Here is a 27722-nt window from a genome sequence, read left to right on the forward strand (position 1 = left end):
ATTCAATCCATGTCCAGCACCTGTTCATTGCTGACCATCTCTTCTGAGTGCAAATCTTCCTTCAGTGTATTCTAATTTCCAACATGGTTTCTTGTAGTCATATAAGTAAAGAAGAAGGATGTGTGAGAAGCAGAAGACGAGCTACAACATTGTTTTCTGTCTCAAATGCTGGTGCTGGTCTGTTTTAAGCCTTATGGGAGGGCCCATCATCTCTGGCTCTACTCCCAAGTTGTCCTCTCTGCTTGAGCTGCTCTTGCCTTCTGGCAGCTTTTCTCATGCGTGCATTAGGAACAGGCTTCTTCTGTTCTCTGCCTCACTCCTATCAGTCTCTGGAGGCTCTAGAGTCCTCACCTCACTTCCCGATGGCCCTGGCCTCACCTCAACCTCATCGCTGTCCAACTCCATTGCCAGCTTCATAGACTGCTGACAGACCACAACAACTAGGTAAAACACATTAAGACCCAAATCCTTCCTTTGCTGTACAACATTCACTCTTGAATTCAATCCATGTCCAGCACCTGTTCATTGCTGACCATCTCTTCTGAGTGCAAATCTTCCTTCAGTGTATTCTAATTTCCAACATGGTTTCTTGTAGTCATATAAGTAAAGAAGAAGGATGTGTGAGAAGCAGAAGACGTAGCTACAACATTGTTTTCTGTCTCAAATGCTGGTGCTGGTCTGTTTTAAGCCTTATGGGAGGGGCCCATCATCTCTTGGCTCTACTCCCAAGTTGTCCTCTCTGCTTGAGCTGCTCTTGCCTTCTGGCAGCTTTTCTCATGCGTGCATTAGGAACAGGCTTCTTCTGTTCTCTGCCTCACTCCTATCAGTCTCTGGAGGCTCTAGAGTCCTCACCTCACTTCCCGATGGCCCTGGCCTCACCTCAACCTCATCGCTGTCCAACTCCATTGCCAGCTTCATAGACTGCTGACAGACCACAACAACTAGGTAAAAACACATTAAGACCCAAATCCTTCCTTTGCTGTACAACATTCACTCTTGAATTCAATCCATGTCCAGCACCTGTTCATTGCTGACCATCTCTTCTGAGTGCAAATCTTCCTTCAGTGTATTCTAATTTCCAACATGGTTTCTTGTAGTCATATAAGTAAAGAAGAAGGATGTGTGAGAAGCAGAAGACGTAGCTACAACATTGTTTTCTGTCTCAAATGCTGGTGCTGGTCTGTTTTAAGCCTTATGGGAGAGGCCCATCATCTCTTGGCTCTACTCCCAAGTTGTCCTCTCTGCTTGAGCTGCTCTTGCCTTTTGGCAGCTTTTCTCATGCGTGCATTAGGAACAGGCTTCTTCTGTTCTCTGCCTCACTCCTATCAGTCTCTGGAGGCTCTAGAGTCCTCACCTCACTTCCCGATGGCCCTGGCCTCACCTCAACCTCATCGCTGTCCAACTCCATTGCCAGCTTCATAGACTGCTGACAGACCACAACAACTAGGTAAAAACACATTAAGACCCAAATCCTTCCTTTGCTGTACAACATTCACTCTTGAATTCAATCCATGTCCAGCACCTGTTCATTGCTGACCATCTCTTCTGAGTGCAAATCTTCCTTCAGTGTATTCTAATTTCCAACATGGTTTCTTGTAGTCATATAAGTAAAGAAGAAGGATGTGTGAGAAGCAGAAAAATATGTGCATATGTGAATATGCAAATACTTATAATAAAAAACATGAAATGCAAAAACAAGCAGAGACGGAACAAATATTATTGCATTATTCACTGTAACAAGCATACATGGACATAGAAATATATTTTTGTTAAAAAATATTTGTAAACCTTCTGTTATACACCAGTTCTTGATAAAATGTGCTGACCTTGAGATTGGTTTTTTTTCCCTGGGATGCTGATAGAATAACATTATAAATCAATTTCTATTCCTTAAGCATGAACTAATCTAGACCTGGGGGCTACATCCAATCACCAAAAATTTGTAGGTTTCTAGCAAAATGCAACAAAATGCTGAAATAAACAGAATTCAGGAATCATGTTAATATTCATTATCAACAGCAAAATTCACAGCTCAAAACAAAACCGATTGCAAATAGGTAGTATTTTTATCCACATAATAGAATATATTGTATCACGGGCTATAAAGAATTAAAAAAAAGAAAAGAAAATATATATTTTCATTCTATAGTTCTTCACCACCTGTCAGCTTACTAATATTATTGATGAAAGATACAAGTTTAGATATTTATGGAGATTCTCAGTTACCCAGATCATGGTTATTCCAAAGGTGACTTTTTAAGAGGCAACTGGACTTTCCGGTTTTTCTTTGAAGATGTTTCGTTTTCATCCAAGAAGCTTCTTCAAAGAAATGTCTTCAAAGAAAAACCAGAAAGTCGAGTTGCCTCTTGAAAAAGGACCTTTGGGATACAAGTTTGAAAATAACTTTGGTAGATACTTCTACCATCTAAGCTTTCTGACGTAATCATTTATATTTTGGAACAATGTGATACACCGATAGAAAAGTGATGATGATGATGATCCAGATAACAAATGTTTATGCTTAGAAATAAACTGTCGTTCTAAAAGAGAAAGAAATCAATAAAAAGGCTATTACCATATTTATCTTTAGAAGAATGATACCCCAATGGAAATATTCCCATTCCCAACTAAGTAAACAAGCAAATTTTTTAGTTTAAAGTTTAAAATGTAATGAAGTATGAATACAACAAAATATGTATCACCAAATACATGGAGGGCAAACTAATTGTAAAACGTATTTTTGCACCAATACATATTTTTGTAAACTAATTTTCATAAATAATAGTAGTAATATTATAACTGACAAACAGTGGCAGAAAAAAGCGGAAGGAAGCCTCCTGGTAATTGGCTTATTGGAATATAAAATAACTTAAATGAATCCAGATGAGAAAAGGGAAACTAGTGAAAATGGTAGAAAAGAAATTAACAATAATAATTAGAATTGTAACAATAACTGCAGTTTTTCTTCTTTTCTTTTTAGCTAAGGTTGAGTTACATAAAAGAAATCTTATTAGGTTTATGGAGAAATAATTTGCAGTAAAATATAAACAAAATAGCAAGACTTCAAAAGGAATTTAAGTTAATAAAACATTTTTCAGCTTTTCTGGGGCTTTGAAAAGATGTCTGGATTTCATCCAAAGCCTTGAGAACAAGCATGACTGTACAATTGTTCTTTTGCTAAACCGTTTTTAAAATATACATTTAAACTTATTTTGGATCTCCTTAGTGTGGCACTATACAAGAATAACAAAATATAATGTTTATTATTTCACCCAAACATTGGTGGATCACCTTTGCTTAAAAATTTCATCTCTCATGGCAAATCTGGAATAAATACATAAATCACGCACATTGGTCAAAATTCATTAGTTGCATGAAAAGAGAAGTTGGAATATATCTAAAAGATAATCTGGGACAACTAATCGCTCACATTATTTTCCATAAAGAGACCAAGACAACCCTGTTCCACGTCTTCTGGAATTCCAACTATGAATAAATTGATCAAAAAACCCCTGAAAAACTAGATGCAAAATATAGTCCAAAAATAGTGTTTTTGTTTAAGCAGACTTTATTAACTCTTTTTGTTAACTCTTTCTAATCTTCCAACTGAGATATATTATAATCAGCTGTACCCAGTTTGGTATTTAGAGATTTAACCACAGACTTATTTTATATCTTCTCTCATTTCCTTAAAAAAAAAAAGGAAAAAAAGATATATTTCTTTGTATTAATCATCTTGAGGATGGAAATAAATGATGGTATAACTTTCTTAGGTGTCATTTAAACCATAACTAAATCAACATTCTCTGTGAACAATGGCAGCAATTAATTTTGAACTATCAAAATAATAATATAGCTAGATATATAGTATAGTACTAGAATATATTAATGCTTGTGTAACTAAAATATCATCCTGAATAGAAATGAACATATGGAGAAAACAGGGTCTATTCCATCCCTTCCAGAGCCATTGCACTATAGGGCAAGATCAACTAGCCAAGATTGTACAGCATGGCAGAATGTGTTTAATCAATCATACAGCTCAACTGGCCATATAGATGATTCGACCGGAAGCGTCATGGCAAGACTGGCTGGAAAGTAGCAGGCTCCGATGAGCCTGGCAAAAATCCAGCCAGACAAACCACTGTCAGGAGGTCTTCAGACTGGAACTGTCCCGTAGGGATGGTGAAGGAGGAGAGGTATCTTGGACGACTAGGAGGAACAGGCAAGTTCCTTGGGAAGTCAGAGAAAACTCCTCAATCCGGCAGCAGGGGTGGCCGCCACTGTGACTGCCAAGAAGCTGGGGTAACCGGACTAAGAATTGTGCAGGAGTGAGGTTTTGGACAGAGTATTGGTACTGAGTGAGTGATTGGCCAACTCACAAGTAATAAAGAATCAATTTGAATTTTTTTTAAAGAATCCTGGCATGGAAATAGCAGCTAACAAGCACTGGGGAATGTTAATGGAGGGAGAAGAACAAAGTGGAAGTAAATCAACAAAGCCCAAAATGGAGTTTGATATTTGAAACTGGAAAGTGGATTTGGAGAGCTTAAAAGTATTATAAAAATAAGAAACCCGAAAAAAAAAAACAGATTGGATATAAACTTTAAGAAAAGTTATTAAACTTAGAATAAGAAGAAAGGGAAATTTTGGTATAAAAATCAAATAAATAAAAATAAAAATAAAAATAAAAAGCCCTGTAAAGACATTATAATTGGAGTTGAATTGGAATGTAAAATTCAGATTTGGAATAAATAAAAATTAAGAAGAGAAAAAGAAATTAGAGAAATAGATAAGTGGATTTAATATATTATCTGGATACTTGGTTAAATTGAGGATTGGATTGGAAATTGGTGGATTGAAGAGAGACATCTGCTGGTGAAAAAAAGTACTATACTGAACACTTTGAAACCTGAGGGGAAAAAATAGTGTCCTTGATAAACAAGCCTTGAGAACTTTTAAGGAGGATTTGTTTACATTTCCACTTCTTGACTTGGTTAATTCAAAGAAGTGACAAATAAAAACTTCAAATTGGAACTAAAACTTAAACAGAACCTCAAAATGTGGCAAGAACTAATTGACTTGGTTAAGATGATATGTGTATCATTCAATTTGGAAAGAAAAAATCAAGAATTTTTCCAGAACAAATTCAATTGGAGAAATAGTCTAACAATGAGAAACAACTAAACAACACTGAAGATAGAGACATTAATGAACAATTAAACAATCACATTGGGAATAATAAGGAAAAAGAGAGAGAGACTAGGAGGGTATAATCAATAAAAAAGAAAATTAAGAGAGGGAAAGGAGAGAAGAAAAGATTAGAGAAAAACGTTTTTAATGATGACACTGGGATTGACAGTGGCAAAAATAGAGAGGCTAGAAAGGAAAAGGGAAATCAATCAGATGGGAAAATAGCACAAAATAAACAGGTAATGGGTTTAAAAGCTAGAGAAAAGATACAATAGTTATCAAAATAAGAAAAAGGGGAAAAAAAGGAAAGGAAAAGGAGGGGAATCTTAAGAAGTGTTTGCTAGTTGGACCAGCAGAAAATGGTTAGAGAAATATGATATATTGTAATATTTGAATAATTTGAAACATATTTGTTAAAATGAATGGTAGAATTTTGAAAAATAATAGTTGTGAAATACAAAATGGCATACTTAAAAGAGGTTAAGAGATGGAAACTTAAATGAAACTAAAATGATAATTGGCTTATTGGAATATAAAATAGCTTAAATGAATCCAGATGAGAAAAGGAAACTAGTGAAAATGGTAGAAAAGAAATCAATAAAAGGCTATTACCATATTTATCTTTAGAAGAATGATACCCCAATGGAAATATTCCCATTCCCAACTAAGTAAACAAGCAAATTTTTAGTTTAAAGTTTAAAATGTAATGAAGTATGTATACAACAAAATATGTATCACCAAATACATGGAGGGCAAACTAATTGTAAAACGTATTTTTGCACCAATACATATTTTTGTAAACTAATTTTCATAAATAATAGTAGTAATATTATAACTGACAAACAGTGGCAGAAAAAGCGGAAGGAAACCTCCTGGTAATTGGCTTATTGGAATATAAAATAGCTTAAATGAATCCAGATGAGAAAAGGAAACTAGTGAAAATGGTAGAAAAGAAATCAATAAAAGGCTATTACCATATTTATCTTTAGAAGAATGATACCCCAATGGAAATATTCCCATTCCCAACTAAGTAAACAAGCAAATTTTTAGTTTAAAGTTTAAAATGTAATGAAGTATGTATACAACAAAATATGTATCACCAAATACATGGAGGGCAAACTAATTGTAAAACGTATTTTTGCACCAATACATATTTTTGTAAACTAATTTTCATAAATAATAGTAGTAATATTATAACTGACAAACAGTGGCAGAAAAAGCGGAAGGAAACCTCCTGGTAATTGGCTTATTGGAATATAAAATAGCTTAAATGAATCCAGATGAGAAAAGGAAACTAGTGAAAATGGTAGAAAAGAAATCAATAAAAAGGCTATTACCATATTTATCTTTAGAAGAATGATACCCCAATGGAAATATTCCCATTCCCAACTAAGTAAACAAGCAAATTTTTAGTTTAAAGTTTAAAATGTAATGAAGTATGTATACAACAAAATATGTATCACCAAATACATGGAGGGCAAACTAATTGTAAAACGTATTTTTGCACCAATACATATTTTTGTAAACTAATTTTCATAAATAATAGTAGTAATATTATAACTGACAAACAGTGGCAGAAAAAAGCGGAAGGAAACCTCCTGGTAATTGGCTTATTGGAATATAAAATAGCTTAAATGAATCCAGATGAGAAAAGGGAAACTAGTGAAAATGGTAGAAAAGAAATCAATAAAAAGGCTATTACCATATTTATCTTTAGAAGAATGATACCCCAATGGAAATATTCCCATTCCCAACTAAGTAAACAAGCAAATTTTTAGTTTAAAGTTTAAAATGTAATGAAGTATGTATACAACAAAATATGTATCACCAAATACATGGAGGGCAAACTAATTGTAAAACGTATTTTTGCACCAATACATATTTTTGTAAACTAATTTTCATAAATAATAGTAGTAATATTATAACTGACAAACAGTGGCAGAAAAAAGCGGAAGGAAACCTCCTGGTAATTGGCTTATTGGAATATAAAATAGCTTAAATGAATCCAGATGAGAAAAGGGAAACTAGTGAAAATGGTAGAAAAGAAATTAACAATAATAATTAGAATTGTAACAATAACTGCAGTTTTTCTTCTTTTCTTTTTAGCTAAGGTTGAGCTACATAACAGAAATCTTATCAGGTTTATGGAGAAATAATTTGCAGTAAAATATAAACAAAATAGCAAGACTTCAAAAGGAATTTAAGTTAATAAAACATTTTTCAGCTTTTCTGGGGCTTTGAAAAGATGTCTGGATTTCATCTAAAGCCTTGAGAACAAGCATGACTGTACAATTGTTCTTTTGCTAAACCGTTTTTAAAATATATATTTAAACTTATTTTGGATCTCCTTAGTGGGGCACTATACGAGAATAACAAAATATAATGTTTATTAAATGGACAGCTCTCAAATGGACAGCTAACATCAAAAACATCATTAAAAAAGGACAACAAAGAATGTTCTTTCTGCGCCAACTCAGTAAGCTCAAACTGCCCAAGGAGCTGCTGATCCAATTCTACAAAGGAATTATTGAGTCTGTCATTTGAACCTCTATAACTGTCTGGTTCGGTTCTGCAACCCAACAAGAAAAACACAGACTTCAGAGGATAATTAGAACTGCAGAAAAAATAATTGCTACCAACCTGCCTTCCATTGAGGACCTGTATACTGCACGAATCAAGAAGAGGGCCGTGAAAATATTTGCAGATCCCTCACATCCTGGACATAAACTGTTTCAACTCCTACCCTCAAAACGACGCTATAGAGCACTGCACACCAGAACAACTAGACACAAGAACAGTTTTTTCCTGAAGGCCATCACTCTGCTAAACAAATAATTCCCTCAACACTGTCAGACTATTTACTGAATCTGCACTACTATTAATCGTTTCATAGTTCCCATCACCAATCTCTTTCCACTTATGACTGTATGACTATAACTTGTTGCTGGCAATCCTTATGATTTATATTGATATATTGATCATCAATTGTGTTGTAAATGTTGTACCTTGATGAACGTATCTTTTCTTTTATGTACACTGAGAGCATATGCGCCAAGACAAATTCCTTGTGTGTCCAATCACACTTGGCCAATAAAAAATTCTATTCTATTCTATTCTATTATTTCACCCAAACATTGGTGGAATAGGTTTGTTTAAAAATTTCATCTCTCATGGCAAATCTGGAATAAATATATAAATTAAATTTGGGGAAAATAACCTGTATGTTTTTTGACTTGGTCAATACTCTATTCAGAAAAATATATATGGTATGTTTGTTTGTAAAAAAAATTTAAAAATTACACACAAAAGAAACTGGCCATATAGGCACAAAGGAATATAAATTAACCTGATATCAATTTTGAAAACATTGACATGTTTTGAAGCAGAATCCAATATACAATCAATATTACTGCATTTAACTTCAGACAAAAATTGAACATCGTAGTATTGTAACCAAGGTGGCGCAATGGTTAGAATGCAGTACTGCAGGCTACTTCTGCTGACTGCCGGCTGACTGCAATTTTGTAGATTGAATCTCACCAGGCTTCGAATCTCTTCCATCCTTCTGAAATCAATAAAATGAGGACCTGGATTGTTGGGGGCAATATGCTAACTCTGTAAACAATTTAGAGAGGGCTGTAAAGCACTGTGAAGCAGTATATAAGTCTAAGTGATATTGCTATTAGTTTAGGCAGGCAGCATTTACAACGTTGAAAATTATTATTATTATTATTATTATTATTATTATTATTATTTATTAGATTTTTATACCACCCTTCTCCTGAAAGACTCAGGGCGGTTCACAGCCATAGTAAAAATAGAACAATATACAAATAAAACAAAGATTAAAAAACTTATTATATATCGGCTAAAATTTAAAAACAATATACCATTAAAATTAAACTCTCTAAAATTTATAAAATTATAAAATTTAAAAATCACGAAGCCAGTCCCGCGCGAATAAACAAATAGGTCTTCAGCTTGCGGCGAAAGGTCCGAAGGTAGTTGACGTAATCCGGGGAAAGTTCGTTCCAGAGGTGAGCCCCACAGAAGGACCTTCCCTGGGGCCGCCAGCTGACATTGCTTGGCGGACGGCACCTGAGAAGCCCTCTCTGTGTGAGCGATGGGTCGGTGGGAGGTATTCAGTAGCAGAAGGCGGTCCCGTAAGTACCCTGGCCCTAAGCCATGGGCGCTTTAAAGGTAGTAACCAACACCTTGAAGTGCACCGGAAGACCACAGGTAGCCAGTGCAGTCTGCGCAGGAGTGGTGTTACATGGGAGCCACGTGTGGCTCCCTCCATCACCAGCAGCCGCATTCTGAACTAACTGCAGCCTCGGGTGCTCTTCAAGGAGCCCCATGTAGAGAGCATTGCAATAATCCAGGCGGGAGGTAACAAGGCGTGAGTGACCGTGCATAGGGCATCCCGGTACAGTCAGCTAACTGACCATCGGTGGCGAGTCATTGGCCCCGATGGAGGGGTGCGTCCTCCTGGACGAACGGCTGTCTTTGGAAGATCATCTGAGGGCCGTCTCCAGGAGAGCGTTCTACCAGGTTCGCCTGGTGCGCCAGTTGCGCCCCTTTCTGGACCGGGATGCCCTGTGCACAGTCACTCACGCACTCGTGACATCTCGCCTGGATTACTGCAATGCTCTCTACATGGGGCTCCCCTTGAAGGGCATCCGGAGGCTGCAGTTAGTCCAGAATGCGGCTCTTGCGGGTGATAGAGGGTGCCCTCGTGGCTCCCGTGATAACACCCATCCTGCGCAGACTGCACTGGCTACCTGTGGCCTTCCGGTGCGCTTCAAGGTTTTGGTGACCACCTTTAAAGCGCTCCAGGGCATAGGGCCGGGTTATCTACGGGACCGCCTACTGCTCCCGAATACCTCTCACCGACCGGTGCGCCCTCATAGAGAGGGACTCCTCAGGGTGCCGTCAGCGAGGCAATGTCGTCTGGCGACGCCCAGGAAGGGTTCTCTGTGGGGGCTCCCACCCTCTGGAATGAACTGCCCCCAGGACTTCGTCAGCTTCCGGACCTTCGGACCTTCCGCCGCGAGCTTAAAACATACTTATTTAATTGCGCAGGACTGAGCTAGATTTTAATTTACGGGTTTTAACTTGGGTTTTATTTTTTATATTTTTAATTATTAGGCTTTGAATAAGTTTTTTAATTGTTTTTAGATTGTATTTATTTGCTTTTAAATGCCTGTGAACCGCCCTGAGTCCTTTGGGAGATAGGGCGGTATATAAATATAAACAATAAATAAATAAAAAAATAAATAAACCATAACTAAATCAACCTTCTCTGTGAACAATGGCAGAATTAACTATCAAAATAATAATATAGCTAGATATATAGTATAGTACTAGAATATATTAATGCTTGTGTAACTAAAATATCATCCTGAATAGAAATGAACATATGGAGAAAACAGGGTCTATTCCGTCCCTTCCAGAGCCATTGCACTATAGGGCAAGATCAACTAGCCAAGATTGTACAGCATGGCAGAATGTGTTTAATCAATCATACAGCTCAACTGGCCATATAGATGATTCGACCAGAAGCGTCATGGCAAGACTGGCTGGAAAGTAGCAGGCTCCGATGAGCCTGACAAAAATCCAGCCAGACAAACCACTGTCAGGAGGTCTTCAGACTGGAACTGTCCCGTAGGGATGGTGAAGGAGGAGAGGTATCTTGGACGACTAGGAGGAACAGGCAAGTTCCTTGGGAAGTCAGAGAAAACTCCTCAATCCGGCAGCAGGGGTGGCCGCCATTGTGACTGCCAAGAAGCTGGGGTAACCGGACTAAGAATTGTGCAGGAGTGAGGTTTTGGACAGAGTATTGGTACTGAGTGAGTGATTGGCCAATTCACAGGTAATAAAGAATCAATTTGAATTTTTTTTAAAGAATCCTGGCATGGAAATAGCAGCTAACAAGCACTGGGGAATGTTAATGGAGGGAGAAGAACAAAGTGGAAGTAAATCAACAAAGCCCAAAATGGAGTTTGATATTTGAATCTGGAAAGTGGATTTGGAGAGCTTAAAAGTATTATAAAAATAAGAAACCCGAAAAAACAGCAGATTGGATATAAACTTTAAGAAAAGTTATTAAACTTAGAATAAGAAGAAAGGGAAATTTAAAACAAAAAAGCCCTGTAAAGACATTATAATTGGAGTTGAATTGGAATGTAAAATTCAGATTTGGAATAAATAAAAATTAAGAAGAGAAAAAGAAATTAGAGAAATAGATAAGTGGATTTAATATATTATCTGGATACTTGGTTAAATTGAGGATTGGAAATTGGTGGATTGAAGAGAGACATCTGCTGGTGAAAAAAAGTACTACATTGAACACTTTGAAACCTGAGAGGAAAAAATAGCATCCTTGATAAACAAGCCATGAGAACTTTTAAGGAGGATTTGTTTACATTTCCACTTCTTGACTTGGTTAAGTCAAAGAAGTGACAAATAAAAACTTCAAATTGGAACTAAAACTTAAACAGAACCTCAAAATATGGCAAGAACTAATTGGCTTGGTTAAGATGGCATGTGTATCATTCAATTTGGAAAGAAAAAATCAAGAATTTTTCCAGAACAAATTCAATTGGAGAAACAGCCTAACAATGAGAAATAACTAAACAACACTGAAGATAGAGACATTAATGAACAATTAAACGATCACATTGGGAGTAATAAGGAAAGAGAGAGAGAGAGACTAGGAGGGTATAATCAATAAAAAAGAAAATTAAGAGAGGGAAAGGAGAGAAGAAAAGATTAGAGGAAAACGTTTTTAATGATGACACTGGGATTGACAGTGGCAAAAATAGAGAGGCTAGAAAGGAAAAGGGAAATCGATCAGATGGGAACATAGCACAAAATAAACAGGTAATGGGTTTAAAAGCTAGAGAAAAGATACAATAGTTATCAAAATAAGAAAAAGAAAAGGAAAGAAAAGGAAAAGGAGGGGAATCTTAAGAAGTGTTTGCTAGATGAACCATCAGAAAATGGTTAGAGAAATATGATATATTGTAATATTTGAATAATTTGAAACATATTTGTTAAAATGAATGGTAGAATTTTGAAAAATAATAGTTTTGAAATACAAAATGACATACTTAAAAGAGGTTAAGAGATGGAAACTTAAATGAAACTAAAATGATAATTGTATTATTATTATGTATAGATTTGAATAAATTGCATTAAAATTGGAATGAAGGATTAACTAAATGTAAAAAGATAATTTGAAATTATTTGGATTTATTTAGATGAAAGGGAAAAGAAATGGAAATGGAATAAGATTTTTATTTTAAAAAGATGATTTAGAAATATATTACTAAAAGAGTAAAATTATTAATATTGGTGATTATAATATTTAAATGATTTGAAGTATATTCTTTAATATGAATGGTAGAATATAGAAAAATGATACATTTAAAAGAGGTTAAGATAAAATTGTGAATATAAGGAATTATTGAGAAAAGGAAATTTAAATGAAATGGAAATGGAAGACAGATTTAATTAAATGTTAAATGATAATTTGATAAAATGATTTATTTAGAAGGGTTTTAGTTAGAAGATGAAATGGAAACATAAATGAAAGTGGAAGAAATATAATATATAATTTTAATAATAATTGTGAAATATAAAATGATATATTGAATGATAATTTGAAATTATTCACTTAGAGGATAATGATTGGAAATGATATAAATTCTGAAATATAAAATGATTTATCTAGAAGGGATTTAATTAGAAGATGAAATGGAAATTTAAATGAAATGAAAATGGAATAAGATATTTTTAGTTAAAAAAGATGATGTAGAATTATATGGCTAAAAGGGTAAAATGATTGTTAATATTGGTGATTGTAATATTTGAATGATTTGAAGTCTATTCCTTAATATGAATGGTAGCATATAGAAAAATGATGTTTGTGAAACACAAAATAAGATATGATAACCTGGTCCACTTTTAGAAAACAATGGATATTTAGAAATAAGTGGAAAATATTAAAACGATTGGGTGTATTTCAAAGGATTTCAATAAAATAAAAAATTATTGGCAAATATATGTGATGGGGAGAAATAAAAGAATGAAATGAAAGAAGATTAAGATTAGGAGGTTAGGGCAGATGGTAATCTTGATATATTAAATATAAAATAGAGATGAAAGAGGGAAAAGTAGAAAAGGAATTATAATGGCAGAAATGGAAATATATAAATTAAATTTGGGGAAAGTAAGCTGTATGTATTTTGACTCGGTCAACACTCTATTCAGGAAAAAAAATATTGTATGTTTGTTTGTAAAAAATTTTTAAAAATTACACACAAAAGAAACTGGCCATATAGGCACAAAGGAATATAAATTAACCTGATATCAGTTTTGAAAACATTGACATGTTTTGAAGACAGAATCCAATATACAATCAATATTACTGCATTTAACTTCAGACTAAAATTGAACATTGTAATATTGTAACCAAGGTGGCACAGTGGTTAGAATGCAGTACTGCAGGCTACTCCTGCTGACTGACGGCTGACTGCAATTTTGCAGATTGAAACTCACCAGGCTTCGAATCTCTTCCATCCTTCTGAAGTCAGTGAAATGAGGACCTGGATTGTTGGGGGCAATATACTAACTCTGTAAACAATTTAGAGAGGGCTGTAAAGCACTGTGAAGCAGTATATAAGTCTAAGTGGTATTGCTATTAGTTTAGGCAGGAAGCATTTACAACATTGAAAATTATAACTAGTTCAGTCACATAGTTGGATGAAATGATGCAATAAAAGTACTCTGATTTATGAGTAAAATTAGGAACTTTCTTCCTTTGCTAAGCAAGGGAATCATTAAGTGAATCACACCCAATTTTGCAACCTGTTTTGTCATAGATGTTAAGTGAATCATAAGCCATGGATCTGGTTTCTCCTAGACTTTGCTTGTCAGAAGCCAGCTAGGAAAGTCACAAATGGTGATCACATGATCCTGGGACAGACAGTATAATCATCATAAATACATGCTGGTTGCCAAGCACCCAAATTTGCACCTAATAGCATAGTTGAGAAGGGAATCTGGAGGAGTGGGAAGAAAACTTCAGGAAAGTGTGATTTTTAAAGTTAGAAGTTGGGGAAGAAGAAGAAATGTAAATGTAAAGCAGGTACCGTATTTTTCGGAGTATAAGACAATCCGAACTATAAGACACACCTACCTTTTTGGGTGAGGAAAACAAGAAAAAGAAATCTGCCTCTGCCTCCCAGCAATTTTGCCTCATTGCAGCAAACAGCAAATAGCCTTAATTACTTTCATTTTTGTTTTCAGCATAGCTTGATTAGCACAAGAAAAAAAAAATCTGCTCCCAGCAATTTACCTCCTTGCAGCAAGCAGCAGAGGCCCACAGAGCAATAAATAATGGCAATCCCTGCAGCCTGAAATAGTTGAGAGTTGGGAGGCTGATCCAACAGACAATCAACTTGTGCTAATTAGGCTGTGCTGAAGCTGAAGCGGGCTGTTTCTTCTTGCTGCTTGCTGCAAGGAGGTAAATTGCTGGGAGGCAGAGGCCAAAGGGTGGGGGCCAGTGGGTGGGTGGGGCTACATTTGGTGTATAAGACACACCTAAATTTTCACCCCCTTTTAGGAGGGGAGGAAAGGTGCATCTTATACTCCGAAAAATATGGTATTTGTGTTTGGGCCATTAGGTATTTCCTGTTTTACATTATTACCAGTGTATGATGCTTTTTTGTCTCATTAAACACGTTCTCTTCAGGTAAGAATGAAGACCAAGAAGAGCTAACCTAAGAACCAGAGCCAGCTGGTCTTCAGGAGTAATGCCAGGCTTTTTCCATTTCCGTCTTAGGCTCAGCACTCAGCAGCATCTGCTCCGAGGCCAGGACCATGTTCTATCCAGCCTTCAAATATACTTGACAAAGAATCAGCAGAAGACAGAGAAAGATAGGAGCAATCAGCCATGCCAAGAGACAATGTGATCTCTCAGATCTCTCAGGAGCCACTGGCTGAAAGAAGTGAGTCCTGAACAAAGCCAGCTATGTTCAAACATGAACAAAGGCTGCTGAAATTTGATCCAGACATTTATCTAATAAAGAGACTTAACAAACATTTTTTCCCCAAAGAGCAGCAACAGAAAGAAAAGAAAAGACTCTAGAGACAAACTGAATGATGATTCAAAAGAAAGTACTTGATGGCTTTAAGTTTTAGGTTAGGACTATACGCAACCTTCACTGATCCCCCTTGTTATGGGAAGTTTCATGTTCTATTAGTAGATTCTATTTGTCTCTAGAGTCTTTTATTTTCTTTCTTTGGGAAAAAATGTTTGCTAAGTCTACTTATTAGTATTTGAAACTTGAACTAAATGTTTGGCTTTGAAATGAATCTCGTAAAGTTTTTGAGCTCTTCAATCAGTTCATCATGGCCATTTGTGAGAATGGACATACTTTTTTTCCATTATGAAGTTCAACTACATTTCCTCCTCCCCCCCCTCCTCCTCCTCCTCCTCCTCCATCATTAGCTTTATGTCCTGTTCCCCCACCAACCTTGCAAGAGTTTAGGGCAAGCTATATATAAGGTAAAGGTTCCCCTCGCACATAAGTGCTAGTCGTTCCCGACTCTAGGGGGCGGTGCTCATCTCCGTTTTAAAGCCAAAGAGCCAGCGCTGTCCGAAGATGTCTCCATGGTCATGTGGCCAGCATGACTCAACATCAAAGGTGCATGGAATGCTGTTATCTTCCCACCAAAGGTGGTCCCTATTTTTTCTACTTGCATTTTTACGTGCTTTTGAAACTGCTAGGTTGGCAGAAGCTGGGACAAGAAAACGGGAGCTCACCCCGTTACACGGTAGCACTAGGGATTCGAACCGCTGAGCTGCCGACCTTTCGATCAACAAGCTCAACACAAAAAACCTATATATAGTAGTGACCAAAATTGTGGAAACCTTTTGGGAAATGTGTATTTTTGAAGTTTGATGGCTAATAACACCCCCCTCCCTTTTTTTCTTTTCTTTTATCTTCTTTCTTTCTTTCTTTCTTTCTTTCTTTCTTTCTTTCTTTCTTTTTTTTTTTTTGGGGAGTTTCAAGATAATCCTATTCCACTGCTGGAATGGCCTGGGAATAGCCCAGATCTTAACCCAATTGAAAATCTGTGAAGCCAACTAAAGAAACTTGTTAGTCAGAAGCAACCCAGCAATAAAACCCAATTAATAGAAGCACTCATTCAATCTTGGTTTCACATTAGAACAGCTGCAGGACTAAAAGACTTGGTTCATTCCATGGGAAGACATTGTAAAGCCGTAATTCATGCTAAAGGTTACCCAACTAAGTATTAACTGACATGGTGATAATTTTTGTTTATCTAGTTTTTTTCTGCAATTATAACTTTTGTATATCTCATTTTTTCTACGTGTTACACTTTTCTTCTTTATACCGTAACTGCTATTCTAATAGCAAATCCTTCGTAAACATTATTGCATTACATTCTTGATTAAATTATCTTTCCATTAATATATAATTTTATGGTACTACTCCCCAAAAAGTGGTGTTATTAGCTAGTTTTAGAAAATACACTTGTCCCAAAAGATTACACAATTTTGGCCACTACTGTAAGGTTCTCCATTCTTTAATCCCATAACAAGGCTGAAAGAAAAATGACTGGTTCAAAGTCACTTAGTGATTTTCCATACCTGCGAGTGGACTTGAACCGCTACAGTACACAGTCCTGAATCTCATTATCTTTCCAATTTGCTGTTTGTCAGTATCATTTAATTAAAGTTTGCCAAATGTCTGGATCAATACAAACATACAAGAAGGATATACATACAGACCCAGAAACAAACAGCAGTTTTAACTGCATACAATCATAATTAATTAGTATAATTAATGTGCACTGAAATTCAGTCATTTTTTTCAGTAGAGATTGTTCATTAATATAACCAAACATATTGAGTGAAAATCCATCAAGTCTTGTGACTTGAAGTAATGAAAACTAAATCACAGATTTATTAGCTACAGAATGTAATTTTGAGGAGTGGAAGAATTTGACTATTTGTTTGGGAAATTAATATATGAATGTATTGTATACTTCTATATTGATTCAGTAACATCCAGTGATCTTTAAGAAAGTTGGACTATTCAGGTCCAGACTAATATTTTAGAATAACATTAAATTGCCTGATAATCTTAATACTTTACAATATAATCATATATATCATACATTTAAATAAAACTAATAAATGTCCAATCAATGTTCTCCTAAACTCCCAAGCTTAGGATTCTAGTTTAACCATATGTTATATGCAGTGGTGGGATTCAAATAATTTAACAACCGGTTCTCTGCCCTAATGATTTCTTCCAACAACCAGTTCACCAAACTGCTCAGAAAATTAACAACCGGTTCTCCCGAAGTGGTGCAAACTGGCTGAATCCCACCACTGGTTATATGTTAATATATATGTTAATTTGGCAGTAAGGACCATTTAAGATTTATTCTTAATCTAGTGTAATTAATATATATATAATTTTATTAAGATTAACTTTAACAATGCAACTTATATTCATTTTTCTCCACCACCATTGTTTAACCAATTCTATTGTTATTACACTATCCCTTAAGGATACAAGATGCTATTCATTGAAACAGAAAAGCAGATGTCAGCAGATAACCAGGCAGGAAATACTCAATCAAAAATCAATTTATAAGAAAAGTGATCCAACACTTTCCAGCTAATTCAACTATCCCAGCAGTCTCCATTATCCTAGGCTGGTATTCTGTAATATAATTAACATAATGGTTGATCTGGGAATTCTTTCTTGGCATTATGTACTATCACCTTCAAATTCTGGGGAATCTGTCCATTTTTAAACATTCACCATAATACTGTTTCTTTTTATCTCTTCCTATACTATTCATAAAATAGGGACCACCTTTGGTGGGAAGCTAACAGCATTCTGTGCACCTTTGGCATTGAGTCATGCCAGCCACATGACCATGGAGACGTCTTCGGACAGTGCTGGTTCTTTGGCTTTGAAACAGAGATGAGCACTGCCCCCTAAGTCGGCAACGACTAGCACGTAAGTGCGAGGGGAACCTTTACCTTTACCTTATACTATTCATAGTATAGATATTTTATTATTTTGCTTCATCTGCTGCATGGATAAAAGCCTACCTCCTCAAATTAAATCACAGTAAAGAGTTAGTTTTGTTTTTTTAAGACAAGTGCATTTCACAAAAAGTAAGAACATTATGATTTTTCAGTTGCCTACAGCAATCTTAGCAACGAGGAACAAAAGAAACGAATTAAGTATTTTTTTGAGCTTATAAGTATTTTATAATTCCAACAATATATAATAGTGTAAACCAGTAATAATTTTAAGAAGTTTATCCAGGCTAAGCATTTCACAATTTCTGCTGACAGCTTCTTTCAGATTATCATAGTTGGCCCCATTTTTGTCAGAATTATTTTTAATCATTTATCATAAAATTTAAACATTATTAGCTAGCCCATTTTTTTCCAGGTTTTTAAGAAAATTTTGAATTTAGCAGATAACTATTAATATGTCCTTAATATGTTCTTTTGGGGAAAATAAAATGGCAACCCAAATGACTTTGGGAATAAATCAAAGTATTAAACAACTAATGAGGCAGACCAGCTATTTTTCCTGATTTCCACTCCATTTTTATTTTATTGTTATAATTATAATGTACGCTGAAGATGGCACTGAAGATTTTATTGTACGAGGTGCAATAACAATAAAGTAAACTAAATTTATTCCTATTTTATTTACTAAGTCTTAACAGGAAAATTTAGGTTACTGCAAACTTAAATTATTGGGATGATATGTAACTGTATGTAAGTCTGCATTTGTACCAAGATTTTGTACTTATCTTAAACAAACTAGTCCCTTCTATAAATTTGATTGGCCTGCTAGACCAAAAACAATTCTTGGCAAATTTAAAAGTCTGATCTGTAATCTGTGCCACTCAGTGGTGGGATTCAGCTGGTTCGGACCAGTTCAGGTGTTGTGGAAAGATGAGACACAAGCCAGCTCCTCTGGGAAGGAAGGGTTTATTATATGCGCAGGTTCAGGATACAGAACAAAGCTGAGGGTCTGAACAAAGTCAGGGGATTTCCAATGTGGCTTTATATACTTTTCTGCCACGTATAGGTTGTGTATACATTGTTTAGCATGTTACACTCCATATATGGCTATAATTTCAAGAACTAAATATTGGGGAACCGATACCAGACATGGGGGAGGCAACACAATATGTTCGTAGCGATACCAGGATGCAGTTATTGCTTGACGGTAGGATATGGTTATCTGAACTCAGCATATTTATGGGTGGTGTGTAGCTATACATCAAGCTGAGAAAGCGGTTCCCTTAATATAGCTGACAAGGCATTTCCTTTTGCTTGACCAAAGAATTGTTCCCAGGGCTCGAGGCCTGTACCCTTGATTCTCATGTTGCTTTTGCAGGCCACCTTACAGGCGAATTGGTTGTTAAATTGCTGGCTGGCTCTGCCCCTCTCCACCCTGCCCCTACCAGGAGTCCCCCCCACCCGGTGGCCTGTTTTTGCTCCCAGGAGGCTGCAAGGAGACCTACTATGCCCAAAATGGGGCACAAAGGAGGGTGCCATCACACACACACCAGTGGCCTGTTTTTGCTCCCAGGGAGGTGCAGGAGGCCAAGTGCTGCCTTTCACACCCCCTGGCCATGCCCACCCAGCCAGTAATGAGGGTAGGGAACCAGTTGTTAAATTATTTGAATCCCACCTGTTAAGGGTATTTACAACCAAGATTGTGGACTGTTGAGCAGAGTACCCTACGCATGAAAACAACTGAGACTGGTTGTATACAATAACAGTCATTTGCAGACAAACTGGGGTCTGATATTCCTTTACTTTTAAGGAAAAGGCAAAGTTATAGTCCAAAAACAATTCCAGGTCATATGCATATAAAGTCAATCAGTCAGTCTTCTTACCAATGTAGACTTGCAAAACAAACAAGCTCTTCTTTCAGTTCAGTTCAATTCACAACAGTCAGTATCTTGAGGAATCAGTAACTAGCCATGATCAAGCAACAATCATAAAGCTCAAATATACAGTTGCAGCATGTCATTAGGTTACAATGCTGTAGCGTCCCTGTAGATTCCCCACAAGCCATAATTTAGTAGTCCTTTTATACATTGGCTATAGAGCTCAACCAATCAGGATGCTTGCATGATGCAGCACAGCCTTAAAGCAATATCATGCCTTTCTATAAACATACATGGTTAGTTTATATATTGCCTGGCCAACTAGTTAGGCAAATAACAATTTCCTGACACCACCACTGGTGCCACTGTCTCTCAACCTTGGCAACTTGAAGATATTGTTGGCATTTCACAATGGCTACTCGTTACATTCTTGAAGTAAACAAAACTTCTGAAACTGAAATAAATGGATATTTCACGATCTGAACTGGCAGTTCTTTAGTGATGAGCAGATGTTATTTAGGACTGTGCTTGGCTAACAGATTATTAATAATCTCCATCCACTGTAAAGGTTAGTCTGGGCTATGAGTTAAAATCAGCACATTTTTTATTTTATTTTATTTTGTCACAACAGTATATGCAAACATTGACATAAAACAACAACACATCATATAAACATATAATAAGCAAAAGTATGCAATAACTATATTAATTTGATATAATAAAAGGGAACAATAGGACAGGAACGGTAGGCACTTTTGTACTCTTATGCACGTCCCTTATAGTCCTCTTAGGAATGGGGTGAGGTCAATGGTAGACAGTTTTTGGTTAAAGCTTTTGGGAGTTTGAGAAGAGACCACAGAGTCAGGCAGTGTGTTCCAAGCATTAACAACTCTGTTACAGAAGTCGTATTTTCTGCAATCAAGATTGAAGTGGTTAACATTAAGTTTGAATCTATTGTTTGCTCTTGTATTATTGCGATTGAAACTGAAGTAGTCTTCAACAGGAAGGACATTGCAATAGATGATTCTGTGTGTTAAACACAGGTCTTGTCGGAGTCGGTGGAGTTCTAAATTTTCTAATCCCAGGATTTCAAGTCTGGTGGTATAAGGTATTTTGTTGTTTTCAGAGGAGCGGAGAACTCTTCTTGTAAAATATTTCTGGAATTAAATAAAATAAAATTAATTAAATTAAATTAATTAAAAACATTGTTTTTAATTTATGTGTTCTTATCTTATCAAAAGAATCTTCTTTTTACAGTTGTATGCCAGGATCCATAAAATATCTTTAAATTTAATAAAAGAGGATGGGATTTAGTATGGTAAGGGTGAGGGTGCAATTGAAAATTCACCCAATTTCAGTACACAGTAATGAACATAAGGAACAAGTAGAACTTGAGTTTCACCATTCCTTCCACCATCTTTATTTTTTTAATCATAGCCAATAGCCACCCTATATCTATTCCCAAATTAATAGTGCTGTCACTGCTTACATGCCTTTGAACTCAGTTGAAGTTACTTCCAACTGTACATCTATTACCTAAGATTGGCACATTTTATTTCCTATCTCTCTTTCTCTTCTCTTCACCCTATGTATAAAACTATGTCAAAATTCCTTTTGTGTTTGAATGTGTCAACAGTGTTAGTCTTTGTGATATACGTCTACATATTAAGTGTTATTCAACCATTGGTTGGATCACTCAGTGTTGTTTTTTTTCCTCCCCTCCTAACTTGAATTTAACCTATGATTCCATTGTACTACATTCTAAATTGCTGTTGAAGACACTTTAAGTGCAGTGCTGATTGCTGAGCAATTGGAGGAAAAAAGTAAATGACCATTTTCCTGCAAGTAAGTGTAATAAGAGTACTATCAAAACTCTCCATCTCTTTGGCGATGGCAGGGCACCTTGACACATCTCTCCACTTGAGCAACAATTTGAAAGAGTTGTCTATTAGTAGACGTCGTACTTTGAACAACTCAACCTATCTCTCAGAGAGCAAATGCTAACAAACCTCCTATTATAAGCACTCACACCCACTCATGCTGAATTGGTGTGAAAAATCAATTCAGAAAAGAAAAGAAAAGTGCATTCCCAGTTCTTTTAAAAAAATGTTCCAATACAGAGAAACCTTGTTTTAACAAACCAAGAGGGAGCTTTCTCCCTCCCTCTCCCTCTCTACCTCTCTCTCTCTCTCTACCTCTCTCTCTCTCTCTCTGTACCTCTTTCTGTCTCTCTCTCTACCTCTCTCTCTCTCATCTCTCTCTCTCATCTATCTATCTATCTATCTATCTATCTATCTATCTATCTATCTATCTATCTATCTATCTATCTATCTATCATCTATCTATCTTCTGTTTATCATTATTTAAAAAAATTAAAGAGAATATAAACATTTACAGAGACTAATACAGAATAAAGAGAGAACAAAAAAAAGAAAAAAAAACTAAGTGTAGAAAGAAAAGCTAAACGTAATAGAAAGGAACTCCCTATTTTCTTTATAAGTATTAACTTTTTTTAATTACAAAGAAGCTCATTTTTTCCATTATTCTTTTTTTTAAAAAAACAAAACAAAACATCAACACCACAAATCACAACTGCATTTTTTTTCCATTTCATCTAAAGTCTATAAGGGATTTCCTGTCAGCCATAAATGCAGATATTATCTTTTCTCTTGTGAAAGAAGTTAGTTTAACTATGCCGGCAACTTCTACCATGTTCAGCAACCCTTCCTCAATTGTTGGTTTTGTTAAACCTTTTCACTTTGAGCAGTTGCCATCTATAAAGACAAAATTCCATGACCTTTTTTTTCCAGTTGCCTCACTGATCAAGGAGAGAAGCAACCTAGAACTAAGGAGAAATTTCCTGACAGTTAGAACAATTCACCAGTGGAACAACTTGCCTCCAGAAGTTTTGAATGCTCCAACACTGGAAGTTTTTAAGAGATTGGACAACCATTTGTCTGAGATGGTATAGAGTTTCCTGCCTAAGCAGGGGATTGGACTAGAAGGCCTCCAAGGTTCCTTCCAACTCTGTTTTTCTATATTCTTGAACAGCTTTTTATTTATTTATTTATTTATTTTTGCCATACAGTATATATAAGCATAAGCATGTAATAACTATACAATATATAAGCATATATACAAGTATAAGCATGAAATAACCACTCAAATTGAATACAACCAAAGGGAACATTAGGACAGGAATGGTAGGCACGCTGGTGCTCTTATGCACACCCCTTACAGACCTCTTAGGAATGGGGTGGGGTCAATAGTAGACAGTTTTTGGTTGATTTTTTAAAAAATTATTTATTTATTTATTATTATTATTTAGTTAGTTAGTTAGTTTTTGGTTGATTTATTTTTTTAATTAATTAATTTTTTATTATTTGCTTCATTTATAGGCATATTTATATATCTTTATATATCTCCCCAATTACAGATAGTCCTGAACTTATGACCACAATTGAGCCCAGCATCTATGTTGCTCAGTGAGAAATTTGTCAAGTGAGTTTTGCTTCCATTTTATGATTTTTCCCGCCTGTTAAGCGAACCAGTGCACTTAAATTAGTAATAAGGTTGTTAAGAGAATCTGGTTTCCCCACTGACTTTGCTTGTCAGAAGGTCGGAAAAGGGGATCACAATATGATCCCAGGACACTGCAACTGTCATAAATGCAAGTCAGTTGCCAAGCGTCTGAATTTTGAACACGTGACCATGGGGGATGCTTCAACGGTATGATGTAATTGTGAAAAATAGTCAGAAGGTTCTTTTTTTCAGTGCAGTTACCACTTTGAACGGTCACTAAATGAACTGTTGTAAGTTAAGGATTGACGGTGAGCTCCCGTTTACTTGTCCCAGCTTCTGCCAACCTAGCAGTTCGAAAGCACATAAAAAATGCAAGTAGAAAAATAGGCGGGAAGGTAACAGCCTTCCGTGAGCCTTTGGTGTTGAGCCATGCCGGCCACATGACCACAGAGACCCCTTTAGAGAGCACTGGCTCTTCAGCTTTGAAATGGAGATGAGCACCGCCCCCTAGAGTTGGGAATGACTAGCACATATGTGCGAGGAGAACCTTTACCTTTACCTAAGTTAAGGACTACGCATGTAGCACAATACCTAAGTTGGACCAAGGATGAGTATCTCAGCCTCCTGATCAGAAGATGGGGATTACCACATTCTGTGCGTCATCTATCATGGAATACAAATGACTGTATGAATGAACTCAATTGACTTACCGTATATACTCGAGTATAAGCCGATCCGAATATAAGCCGAGGCACCTAATGTTACCACAAAAACTGGGAAAAACTATTGACTCGAGTATAAGCCGAGGGTGGGAAATGAGGCAGCTACTGGTCAATGTAAAAAATAAAGATAGAGCCAAGTAAAATAACATGAATATTTATTTGAACGAAAAACAATAAAAGTGCAAAAGGGGGAAGGAGGATTCCCAGCTTTAGAAAATTTAGAACTACGCCGCCTTTGGTATGACCTGAGCATAGCTCATAAAATTATCTGCTACAATGTACTTCCTATCAATGACTACTTCAGCTTCAACCACAACAATACACGAGAACACAATAGATTCAAACTTAAAAGTGAACCTCCAATCTAGATTGCAGAAAATGTGACTTCAGTAACAGAGTTGTTAATGCCTGAATGTGCTACCTGACTCTGGTCTCTTCCCAAAATCCCCAAAGCCTTAACTATCTAGTATTGACCTCACCCCATTCCTAAGAGGTCTGTAAGGGCGTGCATAAGAGCACCAGCGTGCCTACCGTCCCTGTCCTAATGTTCCCTTTAGTTGTATTCCTTTATGTATTCAATTCATGCTTATATTTATATAATTATTTAATATGTATTTGACAAAATAAAATGAATGAATGAATGAATAGAATAGAATAGAATAGAATTTTATTGGCTAAGTGTGATTGGACACACAAGGAATGAATGAATGAATGAATGAGTGAGTGAGTTACTTCAACAACATTGTCTCACAGAAATTGACAATACAACTGCAAGCATGAAAATGAGTCCTCCTTTAGCTTCCAAGGGACCAGGGTGCCTCTGAAGGTCAGTGCTCTAAGCACTAAGAACCCAGCACAAATCTAAGCCTGTATGCACACCAATAGTGAAAATACCCTGCACAGTGTCTCTTGGACCCGATAAAGTAACGCCACGAGCAAGCCCGGGAACTGGACCCCTCCCCGACGAGTTACCCCCCACACCCGTCCTATCCCTCCCCCCCTTTAAAAAACCCTTTTCTAAAAAACCCCAAAGATTCTTCCTCGACGCATGCCAGCTCTCTGGGTCCCAAAACCCGTCAATAAGGCCGGCCCTCAGTAATGTGGAGGGCCATTCCTGTGAGGCGGGGGTACCTCACAGGCGCAAGAGTTCATGTGGCGAATAACGCATGGAATCAACCGACAGCTGACTATGTCCCCTTTAGCAGCTGAGATGTTATGCTGAGATGTTTTTCCAGGGTCCGGTATCAGATGGAAAAAGTAGAACAGGCAGTCCTTCCTGGATAGATGTAAAGTCCATGATATCCTGGTGGATTAACAGACAAAAGATAGTAAACCGTCTTAACCCAACCAGGACCAAACACGACTGCTCTGTTCCATAACCCGAATCCCCTCAGGTAAGTAGATGGTGCTTCCGTCGCCTCCTTCACTGTCCGTCATTGTCCCCCATATAAAAGGAGGACTCGTCGAACAGAGACCACAACCCCTCCGGCGTTCCTCCCGTCTCCGGCTCCGTCCTCCGCGGGTACTGGAGATGCCATCCGAGGGGCCATCTACTTTACCTCCCACGTCCCTCTTGGCAGGACCAGGCCACACCCCAAAGATAGAAGCAATCAGCCATGCCAAGAGGCAATGTGATCTCTCAGCTCTCTCAGGAGCCACTGGCTGAAAGAAGCGAGTCCTGAACAAAGCCAGCTATGAACAAAGGCTGCTGAAATTTGATCCAGACATTTATCTAATAAGGAGACTTAGCAAACATTTTTTTCCCCAAAGAGCAACAACAGAAAGAAATTTGACTCTAGAGACAAATTGAATGATGATTCTAAAGAAAGTACTTGATGGCTTTAAGTTTTAGGTTAGGACTATACGCAACTTTCACTGATCCCCCTTGTTATGGGAAGTTTCATGATCTATTAGTAGATTCTATTTGTCTCTAGAGTCTTTTATTTTCTTTCTTTGGGAAAAAATGTTTACTAAGTCTACTTATTAGTATTTGAAACTTGAACTAAATGTTTGGCTTTGAAATAAATCTCGTAAAGTTTTTGAGCTCTTCAATCAGTTCATCATGGCCATTTGTGAAAATGGACATACTTTTTTTCCATTATGAAGATCAACTACATTTCCTCCTCCTCCTCCAGCATTAGCTTTATGTCCTGTTCCCCCACCAACCGTGCAAGAGTTTAGGGCAACCTGTATATAAGGTAAAGGTTCCCCTCGCACATACATGCTAGTTGTTGCCGACTCTAGGGGGCGGTGGCTCATCTCCATTTCAAAGCCTAAGAGCCAGTGCTGTCCGAAGATGTCTCCGTGGTCATGTGGCCAGCATGACTCAACACCAAAGGTGCACGGAATGCTGTTTCCTTCCCACCAAAGGTGGTCCCTATTTTTTCTACTTGCATTTTTACATGCTTTTGAAACTGCTGGGTTGGCAGAAGCTGGGACAAGTAACGGGAGCTCACCCCGTTACACGGTAGCACTAGGGATTTTAACCGCTGAGCTGCCGACCTTTCAATCGACAAGCTCAACACAAAAAACCTATATATAGTAGTGACCAAAATTGTGGAAACCTTTTGGGAAAAGTAAATTTTTAAGTTTGATGGCTGATAACACCCCCCTCCCTTTTTTCTTTTCTTTTTTCTTTTTCTTCTTTCTTTCTTTCTTTCTTTCTTTCTTTCTTTCTTTCTTTCTTTTCTTTTCTTTTCTTTTCTTTTTTTTTTTGGAGTTTCAAGATAATCCTATTCCACTGCTGGAATGGCCTGGGAATAGCCCAGATCTTAACCCAATTGAAAATCTGTGGAGCCGACTAAAGAAACTTGTTAGTCAGAAGCGATCCAGCAATAAAACCCAATTAATAGAAGCAATCATTCAGTCTTGGTTTCACATTATAACAGCTGCAGGACTAAAAGACTTGGTTCACTCCATGGGAAGACGTTGTAAGGCCGTAATTCATGCTAAAGGTTACCCAACTAAGTATTAACTGACATGGTGATAATTTTTGTTTATCTAGTTTTTTTCTGCAGTGATAACTTTTGTATATCTCATTTTTTCTACATGTTTCACTTTTCTTCTTTATACCGTAACTGCTATTCTAATAGCAAATCCTTCGTAAACATTATTGCATTATATTCTTGATTAAATTATCTTTCCATTAATATATAATTTTATGGTACTACTCCCCAAAAAGTGGTGTTATTAGCTAGTTTTAGAAAATACACTTGTCCCAAAAGATTACACAATTTTGGCCACTACTGTAAGGTTCTCCATTCTTTAATCCCATAACAAGGCTGAAAGAAAAATGACTGGTTCAAAGTC

The sequence above is a fragment of the Ahaetulla prasina genome, chromosome 5 (genome assembly GCF_028640845.1).
Source record: "Ahaetulla prasina isolate Xishuangbanna chromosome 5, ASM2864084v1, whole genome shotgun sequence".
Classification (NCBI taxonomy): Eukaryota; Metazoa; Chordata; class Lepidosauria; order Squamata; family Colubridae; genus Ahaetulla; species Ahaetulla prasina.